At 43.6% G+C, this 14,021-nt stretch overlaps 1 protein-coding gene and 1 pseudogene across 1 annotated transcript in view; one reads left to right on the forward strand and one right to left on the reverse strand.

Moving 5' to 3' along the window:
* The window catches only part of LOC127411315 (exocyst complex component 5-like), a 327,593-nt gene that overhangs the window by 79,265 nt on the left and 234,307 nt on the right, over positions 1–14,021 (reverse strand). The window lies entirely within an intron of this gene.
* LOC127411105 (transmembrane protein 260-like) overlaps positions 1–14,021 on the forward strand; it is a 72,637-nt pseudogene that overhangs the window by 10,355 nt on the left and 48,261 nt on the right.

Here is a 14,021-nt window from a genome sequence, read left to right on the forward strand (position 1 = left end):
CATTGTTGATAGTTTTCTTTTTCAAGAACTTGTCCATGTTTTCTTTCCGCCTTAGTAGCGTGTTTACTTGAAATGTTTGAAATTCGGCTATGCAAAAAACGTAAGTCACGTAGGTATGCTGTAGGTCACAGGTGGCAAGAGCGCTAGTTGGGTGATGAAAAAACAACAAATTTGATTATTTTCAAAATTTATAGGTTTGTTCTTGCAAATTAATTCTTGCAATGCCACAGGAAATAATAGATAACAAAGAAAAGCAAAACAAATATACACAGAATCAACATTTAACCGCCACTATTATCCCTCCCAATCCCCAACCCCACACTGACCCTCAATAACATCCCTGTGTTCACACATGATTATACACACACACACACACACACACACACACACACACACACACAAAATGAAATATATAATAAAAACATACATTTAAAACTAAACTTCTCTTTCCACTGCCCCTCCCCGAAAGTGCCAAATAGCTGCCCCATTTCCCATCAAACGAATCCCAATTCCCCAGCCTTCTATATGACGCTTCCTCGAAAGCCGCCACCCTCCCCATCTCCGTGCACCATTCTTGAAATGAGTGCGCTCCAGCTGAATTCCATCCCCTTAAAACAATTTGTCTGCCAATCATAACACTGGTTAGGACCCAATTTTTTATGTGTTTATCCCTTATATTGATGACCGCCCCATCGCCTAAAATACAGAGTCTGGGGCAAAATGAAATCTGAGTACCCAATACATCACACATAAAACTCTGAACCTTCAATCAAAATTCTTGGATCTTAACACACCACCAAAAAAAATGGGTTGTGTCTCCTTCTTCTGATTGGCATTGCCAGCAGGTGGGTGTGTCTTTAAGACCAAGCCTATACAATCTAGAGGGGGTCTGATAGAATCGATGTAAAATCTTGAATTGCATAAGGTGCACCCTTACATCTCTAGATGCAGACTTGACATTTTTTAGAATCCTAGCCCACACTCCCTCCTCAAATACCAAGTTTAAATCTTTCTCCCATAATCTCTTGACAGAAGTTAAAGCTCTGTCCCCCAGACTCTGAATTAGCAGGGAGTAATACACTGATGCTTCATGACCTTTTCCAAAAGGCGTGGTCGAGCGTCCGTCCGGAGAGAGAGAAAGCAGTAAGGGCGCTTGCACCTGAGCTAGATTATGTGTAACACCTGTCTCTAGTTGCAGTGAGCATGGGGAGAGCGGCATATAAGCGGCCACACCACCAGCAGAGAGAGTGAATCCCTTGTCCGGGGAATCCCAGCTTGCTGCCCAACAGCTGCCGGCGGCTAACCTCCTGACCTATGATGACCTGAAGAAGGCCATCCTGCAGCGGGTGGGTCGAATTCCGGAGCAGTAACGACAGCTCTTCCGGACCTTGAAGCTGGGGAAGTCCGACTGCCCGTTTGCCTTTTGCCAATGGTTCCGAGACGCGTGCCGGGAATGGCTGCTGGCGGGGAACCGTGACGTCGTGGGAGTCATCGATCAAGTGGTACTGGAGCAGCTTATCCTTCGTCTGCCAAAGGGAACAGCGGAGTGGGTCCAGTGCCACCACCTGGCGTCACTGGAGGAAGCTGTCCAACTCACGGAGGACCATATGGCAGCGTACCCGAGGGCGGAAGAGCCCTCTTCTTCTCTCTCGCTCCCTCTTCCCCCTCCCCCTGTGTGTTCCCCTCTCCCCTCTCACTCTGCTCTCTCTCCAGAGCCCGTTCCTGCCCCGCAGAGGCGAGGAGCTCCGAAACCACAGCCAGTTCCCCGAGCGAGGTGGGGGCACACCCCCCTGCCCCTACAGTGCCCCGCCACTCTCTCCCCCTCAGGTGGAAGTTTCCGCTAACGCAGGTGCGGGCATGGCGCCTGGGCTGGTCTACTGGAGTTGCGGGGATCCGGGACACTTCCGGGATCAATGCCCTGTGATGGAGCTGGGAACAGTGGTCCAGATCCCCGACACTCCACAGGCTGCCCCCGATCAGGCCGGAGCATACCGGATACTCACCAAGCATTGGTGGACACGGGTTGTAACCAAACCACTCTTCACCAATGCTTGGTTCAACACGAGGCTTTGGGCACAGCTAAAATGGTGAGGGTGAAGTGTGTGCATGGGGATATTCACAACTACCCTGTGGTGACCCTTGTTATTAAATTTCGGGGAACAAAACATAGAGTGGAGACCGCGGTTAGTTCCCGCTTCACCCATCCGCTGATTTTGGGGACTAATTGGCCTGAATTTAGAAATGTATTAAAGGGAATATGCGCGGATGGGTCCTGCACTAAAGCAAAGAGATGTGAGATGTGCGATGCTCTGGCAGGGGAGGCAGAGCCAGGGCCGTCTTCGTCTGCTCCACGTCAGGATGACGTGGGGGGGAGAGGCTGCAGCCCCTCCCGTCCTCGGGGATTTCCCTTTGGAGGGAAACCCTCAAGCACGCCTTTGACCAAGTGAGAGTGATCGATGGTCAACAACTCCAGCCGGGTGTCGCCCTTTCATATCCTTATTTTGCAATTATAAATGAGCGGTTGTATAGAGTGACACAGGACGCTCAAACTAAGGAAGATACAACCCAGCTCTTAATACCGCGGAGCTGTTGGGAAATGGTGTTCCAGGCGGCTCATTATAATCCCATGGCGGGAAATCTAGGGGAAAGAAAAACACTGAACCGTCTAATATCCCGTTTTTATTGGCTAGGCATTGGCGGAGATGTCCGCAGGTGGTGTGCGGCATGCCATGAATGCCAATTGGCGAATCCATCGGCCACCCCAAAAGCGCCATTGCGCCCTTTTCCGCTGATCGAGGTCCCCTTCGAGAGAATTGGAATGGACCTCGTCGGGCCATTAGAGCAGTCAACACGCGGACATCGCTTTGTATTGGTCCTAGTGGACTATGCAACATGATATCCGGATGCAGTGCCTCTGCGCAACATCTCAGCACGCAGTGTTGCGGAGGCACTCTTCAAAATAATCTCCAGGGTGGGGATTCCGAAAGAAATCCTCACCGATCAGGGCACAACCTTTATGTCACGAACACTTCGCGAGCTTTACGAATTATTGGGAATTAAATCAATCCACACCAGCGTTTACCATCCACAAACAGATGGCCTGGTGGAGCGATTTAATAAAACCCTTCAAAATATGATTTGTAAGTTTGTGCACGAGGATGCTAGAAATGGGACAAATGGCTCGATCCCCTGTTATTCGCAGTACGAAAGGTCCTGCAAGCCTCCACGGGATTTTCCACATTCGAGCTGCTATATGGGTGGTGCCCACATGACGTGCTTGATGTTATGCATGAAGCTTGGGAGGAGGGACCTTCAAACAGTAAGAATGAAATTCAATACGTTCCTGATCTTAGAGGAAAACTCCACACTTTGGGGCAACTAACACAGGAGAATTTGCTCCAAGCTCAAGAACAACAGAGCCGACTGTACGACAGGGGAACTCGGCTGCGGGAATTTGCACCGGGAGATAAGGTACTCGTATTACTTCCCACATCGAGCTCCAAATTACTTGCCAAGTGGCAAGGACCCTTTGAGGTCACACGACAAGTGGGGGATCTCAATTATGAGGTAAAGCGAACCGATAGAGGGGGCGCACGTCAAATATATCACCTCAACCTCCTGAAATTGTAGTACCGGAGAGGGCAGAGCTCGGGCCAGAGGTGAATACAAAACACAATCATTTCACCCCGGTCACTTGCGGAGACCACCTCTCACCGTATCAACTCGCTGAGGTTGCCAAGTTGTAAAAAAAAAAGTTGCAGATGTGTTTTCCACTCTACCGGGTCGTACAAACCTCATACAGCACCATATCGAGACCGAGCCAGGGGTGGTGGTACGTAGCCGTCCCTACCGATTGCCCGAGCACAAAAAGAAAATTGTCCGGGAAGAATTGGATGCAATGCTCGATATGGGGTTAATAGAGGAATCCCACAGCGATTGGTCCAGCCCGGTCATTCTAGTTCCTAAGAGCGACGGGTCTGTACGGTTCTGTGTGGATTATAGGAAAGTCAATGCGGTGTCTAAATTTGACGTATACCCAATGCCTTGCGTTGATGAGTTGCTCGATCGGTTGGGCACTTCAACATTGGATTTGACAAAAGGTTATTGGCAGATCCCCTTGACACCAATTTCCCATGAGAAAACAGCCTTCTCCACGCCGTTTGGATTACACCAATTTGTGACGCTTCCGTTCGGTTTGTTTGGAGCCCCAGCTATATTTCAGCATCTCATGGACCGAATCCTCAGACCGCATTCGGCTTACGCCGCTGCCTACTTAGATGACATCATCATTTACAGCAATGATTGGCAGCAGCACATGCAGCATCTGAGGGCGGTTCTGAGATCGCTGAGATGAGTGGGACTCACAGCATACCCCAAGAAGTGCGCGATTGGACAGGGGGAGGTACAGTATCTGGGGTTCCCCTTGGGCCACGGGCAAGTGCGTCCCCAATTTGACAAGACTGCGGCGATTGCGACCTGCCCGAGGCCCAAGACCAAAAAGGGGGTGAGACAATTCCTGGGGCTGGCTGGCTGGCTAAGATTTGTGCCTAAATGTCACCAGCCCGCTGACTGATCTGACTAAATAGGGAGCTCCAGACCCGGTCCAGTGGACGGAGCAGTGTCAACAGGCGTTTACGCAAGTTAAAGCTGCACTTTGTGGGGGGCTGCTTTTACATTCACCCGATTTCTCTCTCCCTTTTGTCTTGTAGAGGGACGCTTCAGACAAAGGGCTGGGGGCTGTACTCTCACAGGTGGTGGAGTGGGAGGACAGCCTGGTGCTGTACATTAGCCACAAGCTCTCACTGAGGGAGACTAAATACAGCACCGTGGAGAAGGAGTGTCTCGCCATCAAGTGGGCGGTCCTCACTCTCTGGTACTACCTGTTGGGGCGGGCCTTTACCCTCTGCTCGGCTCACGCCCGACTCCAATGGCTCCACCACATGAAGGATAACAACGCGCGGATCACCCGTTGGTTTCTGGCTCTTCAGCCATTTAAGTTCAAGGTGGTCCACAGACCGGGAGTGCAGATGGCTGTCGCCGACTTCCTTTCCAGAAATGGGTGGGGAGTGGTAGACAGGCCGGATGTCTCCCCGGCCTGAGTCGGGTGGTGGGGATATGTGGCAGCGGGGGCATGGTCGAGCGTCCGTCCGGAGAGAGAGAAAGCGGTAAGGGCGCTTGCACCTGAGCTAGATTATGTGTAACACCTGTCTCTAATTCCAGTGAGCATGGGGAGAGTGGCATATAAGCGGCCACACCACCAGCAGAGAGAGTGAGAGAGTCTGGCACAAAGAAGGCCACGGTGCTCCTGAAGCTGAAGCTGTCACATTTAACCTATAATTTTTTATAATAGTTATATTTATTTATCACACATTTGCACATATACAGTGAAATTCTTTTTTCTTCACATATCCCAGCTAAGCTGGGGTCAGAGTGCAGGGTCAGCCATGATACGGCGCCCCTGGAGCAAATAGGGTCAAGAGCCTTGCTCAAGGGCCCAACAGTGGCATCTTGGCAGTGCTGGGGCTTGAACCCCCAACCTTCTGATCAGTAACCCAGAGCCTTGTCCGCTAAGTGTTTAAGTGACTACGTATTTATGAAGCTGATGTGTTAAATGCCTACGCGCCTGTGAAGCTGATGAGTTCGTGAAGTTGTAAAGCACTGAAGTGGCCTATTAAAAGTCCTACCTGAGCCAGGAAAAACCTGCTTCCTGTGTTCTCCTTCCCACCTGTTGTGAAGCTGTTCTACAATAACATTAACCTTCCCAATCATAGATAAATGTAATGAAGCCCACCTGCCTACATCGCCCGAAAACCTTTTTATTAAAGGGTCAAAATTAACTAATCTAAATAAACGAATTAAATCACACAAATTTGCTGGGAATAAAATACCCAAATACTTAATGCCCTGTTTGGGCCACTGGAAGGTGCCCGGGTTAAAAGCCGTAATCGGGCAGTACGCTGTCAGTCAAAGCTTCGGATTTAGACAAATTAACTCTGTATCCCGAGAACTTAGAAAAGAAATCAATAATTCTGTGGAGGCAAGGCATAGATCTAGTAGGGTCGGAGACGAATAATAAAATATCATCTGCATAAAGCAAAAGCTTATGCACCACACCTCCCGCCACCACCCCTGGAAAATCATCCTCCTTTCTTATCGCGGCTGCTAATGGTTCCAGGGCAAGACAGAACAATAATGGGGAAAGAGGGCAACCCTGCCGGGTGCCCCATCCAGAGTAAAGTAATCTGAAATTAATCCATTTGTTTGTACTGCCGCTACCGGGTATCTATAAAGTAACTTAATCCAACCAATAAAAGTATTCCCGAACCCATACATTTCCAAAATCTTAAAAAGATAATCCCATTCTACCATATCAAACACCTTTTCGGCATCAAATGAGATGGCAGCGACTGAAGTCTATTGATGAAACACCTAATGTTATCAGAAGAGCTACAGCCCTGAATAAACCCCACTTGATCTATTTGTATAAGAGATAGAAGTAGAGTCATAACTTTTCTTAATCGTTTAGCCAAAAGTTTTGACAATATTTTACCATCTAGCTTGATCAGGGAAATTGGATGGTAACTCTTACACTCGCTTGGATATTTGTCCTTTTTAAGAATCAGACTGATCCGGGCTTGTGTCAAGGTTGGCGGAAGCTTTCCATTCTTTAATGATTCTGTATAAACTTCTAGCAAAAGTGGAGCCAATTCTGTAGCATAAGATCTAAAAAATTCAGCGGCATAGCCGTCTGGCCCCGGAGACTTGCCTGTAGGCAAGGCCTTAATTACCTCACCAAGCTCCTCCAAGGTTATCTCAGAATCAAGATAATTGTTTTGCTCAGCCATCAGTTTGGGAAGTTCTATTGGTTCCACAAAGTTTCTAATATTCTCATCAGTAGACGAAGACATGGAACTATAGAGATCAAGATAGAATTCTTTAGAAGCATTATTAATTTCAAAGGCTGAGGTAAATATTTCACCACCAGCAGATTTCACTGAGGGAATTTGTAGAAAAAGACTTTCTCTGTTTTATATATGTAGCCAGAGTTTTCCTGCCTTGTCCCCCGACTCGAAGTATGACTGTCTTGCCCTGAATAGCCAAAACTCCACCTTCCACGACAAAATAGTATTACATCTGTATTTCAATTGGGTCAATTCTCTGAGCGCTTCAGCTCTGCCTCGGCACTTTTAATATTCCCTTCCAACTCCACGAGTTCTCGTGCTTTGGATTTTTTGGTGAATGAGGCATACTGTATAATCCGACCCCTAAGAACCGCCTTAAGTGCCTCCCAAGCCACGCCCACAGAGGATAATGAGGACCAGTTGGTCTCCATATAAACACTGATTTCAGCCTTTAACATTTGTTGGAATTCAGGATTTTGCAAAAGGGATACATTAAAGCAGCAACTATATGATTTATTTTTCTCTGTATGTGGCAACCCCTCTAAACTCACCAGGGCATGATCTGAGACTAAGATGTTTCCAATTGAGCAATCAACAACAGATGAAATGAGGGATATATATATATATATATATATATATATATATATATATATATATATATATATATATATATATATATATATATACACAGTATAAAAAAATCTATTCTAGAATAAATCTTATGGACTGATGAACAAAATGTATAGTCCCTACCAGATGGGTTCAAAAGTCTCCAAATATCTGTAAGACCAAGATTTTTAAGCATCAGTGTTGCTCTAGGGGGCTTACACACTTTTGCTTCACTATGATCAAGGACTGAGTCCATCAACAGAGTAAAGTCTCCTCCCAATATTATATCATGAGGGGTGCTAGCAGCTTGCAACATCCCTTCAAGATCTATAAAAAACCCTAATCATCAGCGTTAGGTGTGTAAATATTAGCCAAAATAAAACTTTGCCCCTGAATTTCTGCTAAAACAATAATGACTCTTTCTAATTTATCTTTAATCTGTTTGAGACATTTGAATTGTAAATGCTTACTTATCAGTATAATGACCCCCCTGCTCTTACTTGAGCCAGCACTATAGAAAACATGTCCACCCCATATCTTCCCAAATTTTTCAGCATCCTGCGGGGAAAGATACGTTTCTTGAAGAAACACTATATCATATTTCTTACGTTAAAGAAGAGAAATAACCTTCCTTCTTTTTATTGGGTGCCCCAACCCATTCACATTACACATGGAGAGAGACAATCCACTCATATTAACATTTGACATTTTTACATATTAGAAAAAATAGATTGTGTGTCAAAAATAAAATTATAAAGACCACATTCCAATATTAGTGCAACAATCAAACCCCAAACGTACCCCCAAACCAAACAAACGTGCACATAAACCCCGTGCATGACAGCGCCAACTGGTGTCCATCCCTTTAAACTCAAACAGTCCATGTATGCCTATGAGAGCCCCCGGCCAGGAACATCAGTGCAAAAGCGATCTTCCGCTGATGTAAGAGTTTCTTGCATTCCTTGAATCGATCACATTTCTCTCTTGTCTCTGCCTGTCTCCCTCAGCGGATCGCTGAGCCAGAACCCTGTGAGCTCACTCGATTTCCAGCTTATGGCCTGTTATGATGAGCAGATTCGGAAATAACCCGTATTTCACCATATCCCTTCTTCGGCCTCAGGAATTCCAACAATATGGATGTCACTCCGCTGACTACGGTTTTCCATATCCTCCAACTTCTCCCAGATGCACTCCAAATCCACCTTGGTCGCTAGTGGATTAGCAGCTAATTCCCTCTCCGATGACTCCAGATATTCCATCCATTTCTCGACATCACCCACTCTTGTAACCTCCTCAGTGAATTTCATCTACATGGCGGTGATCGATCGACATATTACAGCAAGATCCTTCAAGTCAGCAACGACCTTTGTCAGCATTGCCGAAATATTCAACAATTCTCACCAAATTTCCCTCACTTCTCCGGCCAAACAGGCTCCTGGGCTTGCGGCCTGCTCGGGGCTTCAGCTTGAGCACATAAGTGTCTTTTAATGTCTGCAGAGCCCGAGGATATTGAATTCTTTGACATATTGTCTTCTTAGAACAGTTAAGGATCAGGGTGTATCGGATCTCACCGGTTTATGACATAAAAAGTATTAAAACTAGCAAAGTGCGCAGAGCTCGCCATTCACACGTCTGAACCTCGCATGGCGTCATGTGACTCCCGCAAGAAACATTTTTACAATTTCGATTTATTCAAAAAACCTTCTTTTTTTAACTCGTCCTAGGCTGTTTGTCCGATTCTCACAAAACTTGGTATATATCATCAACAGAGCCTCCTAACAAAAAAGTTATCAAAAGAATTTTAATGTGTCGAATCATTGCAAAGATAAAAGCAAATATGTTTGGGCATGGCCTATAATGACTAATTAGCCTGTATCTTGTGTGCAATTTTCAAACTTAACAAAATTTGTACACATAGACAAAAGAACACTCTGAGGTAACGTAAATTATTATTATTTTTTTTTTTTTTCATTTTTCACCCAATTTGAAATGCCCAATTCCCAATGCGCTTTTAAGTCCTCGTGGTCGCGTAATGATTCGCCTCAATCCCGGATGGCAGAGGACGAATCCCAGCTGCCTCCGCGTCTGAGACCGTCAACCCGTGCATCTTATCACGTGGCTTGTTGAGCGCATTGCCACGGAGACATAGCGCATGTGGAGGCTTCACGCCATCCACCGCGGCATCCACGCTCAACTCACCACGCGTCCCACCGAGAATGAACCACATTATAGCAACGACGAGGAGGTTACCCCATGTGACTCTACCCTCCCTAGCAACCGGGCCAATTTGGTTGCTTAGGAGACCTGGCTGGAGTCACTCAGCACGCCCTAGAAAGCGAACTAGTGAACTCCAGGGGTGGTAGCCAACATCTTTTACCACTGAGTTACCCAGGCCCCAGTTTCGTTCATTTTTTTATGCTGGGGGCGTTATAACTTAAGACAATTCTATTTTTGCAACTGTGCTTAAAGCAGGTGAAATGTCACACCAAAATAGCTGTCCACAGCATCCACAAAATCTTTTCTGCCAAATTTGTTTGTTTTGGTCATCTTGCCATATGTGCTTGGCCCCCGACAATAGTTGCTTGCGGCTATATTTATTATTATTCTTTTTCTGCCCTAATAGCGAATGGGCAGGAAAGACCATAAGTCCTAGAGACACCAAACTTGGCAGGATAGTCCCAAATCCGACCAATACTCAGGTGCATGCATGCACACACATCTGAATCTAGGTCATGCTATAATAAGTAACTTTACGTTACGTATCTCTGCAACTGTGAGGGCTAGAATCAAAAAATTGTTTCCTCTGATTCCTTGGGTCAAGCCCTACAAAACGTATATCTCCGATTTAATTTCCGTCTATACAGTTTTTCCGCCATTTTGAATTTTTTGAAAAACCTACTTTTTCAAACTCCTCCTAGGCCATTTGTCCGATTGGCATGAATTTTGGTATAAATCATCTACAGACCCTCCTGACAATAAGTTTCGATACATCAAATAGTTCAGAAGATATTAACGATACAATTCCTTCAGTTTAATGCGATTTGAGTAATTGATCAATATCTACTCAATGCAAACTCCAAACGTAACCAAACTCGATATATATGTATTCAGCAGGACATTTTGAAGATGTATACAAAGTTTCGTACAGTTCTGCCACTAGGGGGCACTACAAAGAAAAAAAAACTGTAAAAAAAATGTCAGCCGTGTGAGTGACAAACTTCAAATTAAATATGCATTTTCTGTGGTTCAAGTGCTAACATATTCTTAAAAAATCTATTAGTCAAATCAACAAATATGGCCGCCAGCAGCCAGTCAAATTTCAGCACCTAATAACTCATACTGGAAATGGCCAAGGATCTTGAAGCTGCATATCAAATTTTGTGACAATTGGCCACACGGTGGTGGTATAATTAGCAAATTTGTGTTTTTACTCATAACTCTGGAACTGTATAGGCTACAATAAAAATGTGTAGCTTCTCTGAATCCACCAGTGCCCCCAATAATATGGCCACAAGGATTTCCATTCCCGCAAGAAAACTTTTTTGATCACAAATATTTTTTAGAACTTGTCCTAGGCTTTTTCGATTTGCACACATTTTTTTATATATCATCTACAGACCCTCTAGATAAAAAGTTATCAAAAGAATTTTGATATTTCAAATTATTCTGAAGATATAATCAAATACGTTTTGGGCTGTGGCCCATAATAACTAATTGGCCTTGTATCTTGTGAGCACATTTTCAAACTTAGCAAAGCTTAAAAAACATGGAAAAAAGAACATTCTGAGGCCACATGCAAAATTACATCAATTTGGCAGAGCTATAACAGAATAAATAGCTATTTATACAACTGCATTTTTAAGCTATTAGAAATATGAAGATAAATAGGCTGTTTCACTGTTTGTCCACCAGACGGAGCCACATGACAAGAAATGTCTTCAAAGAATACTAATTAAAACATGAAAACGAAGGCTGAGGGATTGATTTAAACCCTATTTGGACAGGATTCATTTTATATGTGGATATGGGGGAATTTAATCATTACCAGAGCTTCAGTAATTTGAATTCCTTGTCATGTCAGTAATTTTATTCAGACTAGAGACTTCTCTCTCCCCATCCCTTCCCTGAGAGTCCCCCAAAACTGCCAAATACCTACCCCACTTCCTGACAAGATGCTTTTATTTTCTAATTATTTTTATTAGACTATTATGTATCATTGTATGTAAAACAGTGCTCGACATTAACGCTTGTCTGGGACAAGTGCATTTTTAAAGGGGCAAGTGAAAGATAATTTTTCTTGTTCGACCGGACAAGCAGCCTGTTTATAACGTCAATAACCAAAAAATTGCTTGCTATATTTGTGATATAGCAAAGGTCTGTGTCATTTAGATACAAAATGAGCATGAAATTTGGCATGGGATTGCACACAGTTTTTTTCCCACTTTCTATCATAATATTACGTTCACACCACAACTGAATGTGGCCAAAATCAGATTTTTCCCTCACATGTGACACAGATCTGTTAATTAGTTGATCATGTGAACAGCCAAAAGTGTTTTGAATCTGACATTTTCATATCCGATCTGGGCCACTTTCATATGTGGATTTAAATAGGAAATGTATCAGATTTTTTCCAGTATGTCTTCGGTGTGAACAGCCAGGTCAGATTTAATGTGACTTTTACACAAATCTACCTCAACATTTGTACGCTTGATTTCCAGCGTAGCCTATATACGCCTGTTTTATATATATATATATATATATATATTTTTTTTTTTTCCTTTTTTTTTTCCTCCCCAATTTGGAATGCCCAATTCCCAATGCGCACTAAGTCCTCGTGGTGGCGTAGTGACTCGCTTCAATCCGGGTGGCAGATTAGAACTCCTGACTCCAGGGGTGGTAGACAGCGTCAATACTCGCTGAGCTACCCAGGCCCCTCCGCCTGTTATATTTTTAAACTTTTAAGTGCGAGTCATATCTGTCTAGTTAATGCATTCAGTTTTTTTTTTTTAAGGAAAGAAAATAAAAGTATAGGCTTCAACAGTTGGGTTCAGCGATTCGTATGGCTTGCACGTTAAATATGCGTATAAAAAGATACAGATGTATATTTATATAACAGTGTCACTCATTCAGAAAACACAGTTTCTATATTTCTCAAACTGTATCAAAAGACGAATGCAAGCCATTCAATGGAAATATGAAATAAATAAAGATAACTCTTCTTACCTTACATATAATGCCATTTTTCCTGCTGTCTTTCGATTTTTGTGGTAATGCGGTGCACTTGAACTTCGATGATTATTATAAATTCCACCATGCGAAAGCAAATGACTACATAAAAATAATTTATCCATCAGGGGTTTTTCTCCATCACTCGCGGACATACTATCAGATAGGTATGTGTCCTATCTGCGTTAAAAATTAATAATACAATTTTTAATTATAATTGAATTAATTTTTCATACTATAATGATGAACATGCCAGAGTTTGTTATATGCATGCTCAAGGAGTGCTACACGCATGTGGGTCAGTTTAAGAGTGTTGGCTGTTCAGACCAGTGTTTGATATGGGCTACATTTAAAATGTCATTTGAACAACCTAACAAAAAATCTGATTTGAGCAAAAAATCTGATCTGGGCCACATTCAGCTGCAGTGTAAACATAGCCTTAGATCATCAGTGCTGCAGCTTCTCTCGCAGCAGTCCGTGGCTCAATGGACACGTGTGGAGTTTAGTGTGAGCAGCACGCTGCTGCATTTTTGCTGAACTTCAACCTGTTCATTTGTTGATACACCTATATAAAAAGAGCAATCTCTGCAAACAAGTGACGCGATTAAGATTTTGCTCCTGTTTTTGAACAACGAAGCACACTATAGTGCTACGTGTGATATTGGAGTGATCTGATTTTGCCTCACCACATCGTGCGGCTCATATTACAGGACCTTTCACTAGAGGCAGAAATAAAAATAAAAATAAAAAATGCTTTGTGAACTACTCAGCTGCTGGGTGAAGAGAAATGCTTAAAACAGACAACTTTATCCTTAAACACCCGTTACTTCTCTGTCTCTCTAGAGCTCCATCTGACATATACAGGTATTTCTTTCTTCCTTTTGAATAATATAAGTAGGCTTATTAACAATATAGATACATATTTAAAACATCATCCTATTATCTATCTTTAATATATATAACCATGTAAACACTTTAACAAATATATTATCTGCTCAACTGGGTACACAGATTTTGTGTTTTTGTACACTGGTAACGCATATGAATATATATACACACACACACACACACACACGTATATGTTGCAGGGATAACATAATGGTTAAACATTCCGTGCATCTTAATTCAGCTCATTTTTAACATGCTTAGTGATTTAAAACCGCTCATCAATGTCGTTTGAATTGACCAATCAAATCAAAGAAGGCGGGACTCATGTATCGATAGGAGCAGCGCTCGGCTCGACGCAAAGCAAGTTAGTTCAGCAGTCATTGCCATGTACGA

This window comes from Myxocyprinus asiaticus, chromosome 20 (assembly GCF_019703515.2).
Source record: "Myxocyprinus asiaticus isolate MX2 ecotype Aquarium Trade chromosome 20, UBuf_Myxa_2, whole genome shotgun sequence".
In the NCBI taxonomy this organism is placed as follows: Eukaryota; Metazoa; Chordata; class Actinopteri; order Cypriniformes; family Catostomidae; genus Myxocyprinus; species Myxocyprinus asiaticus.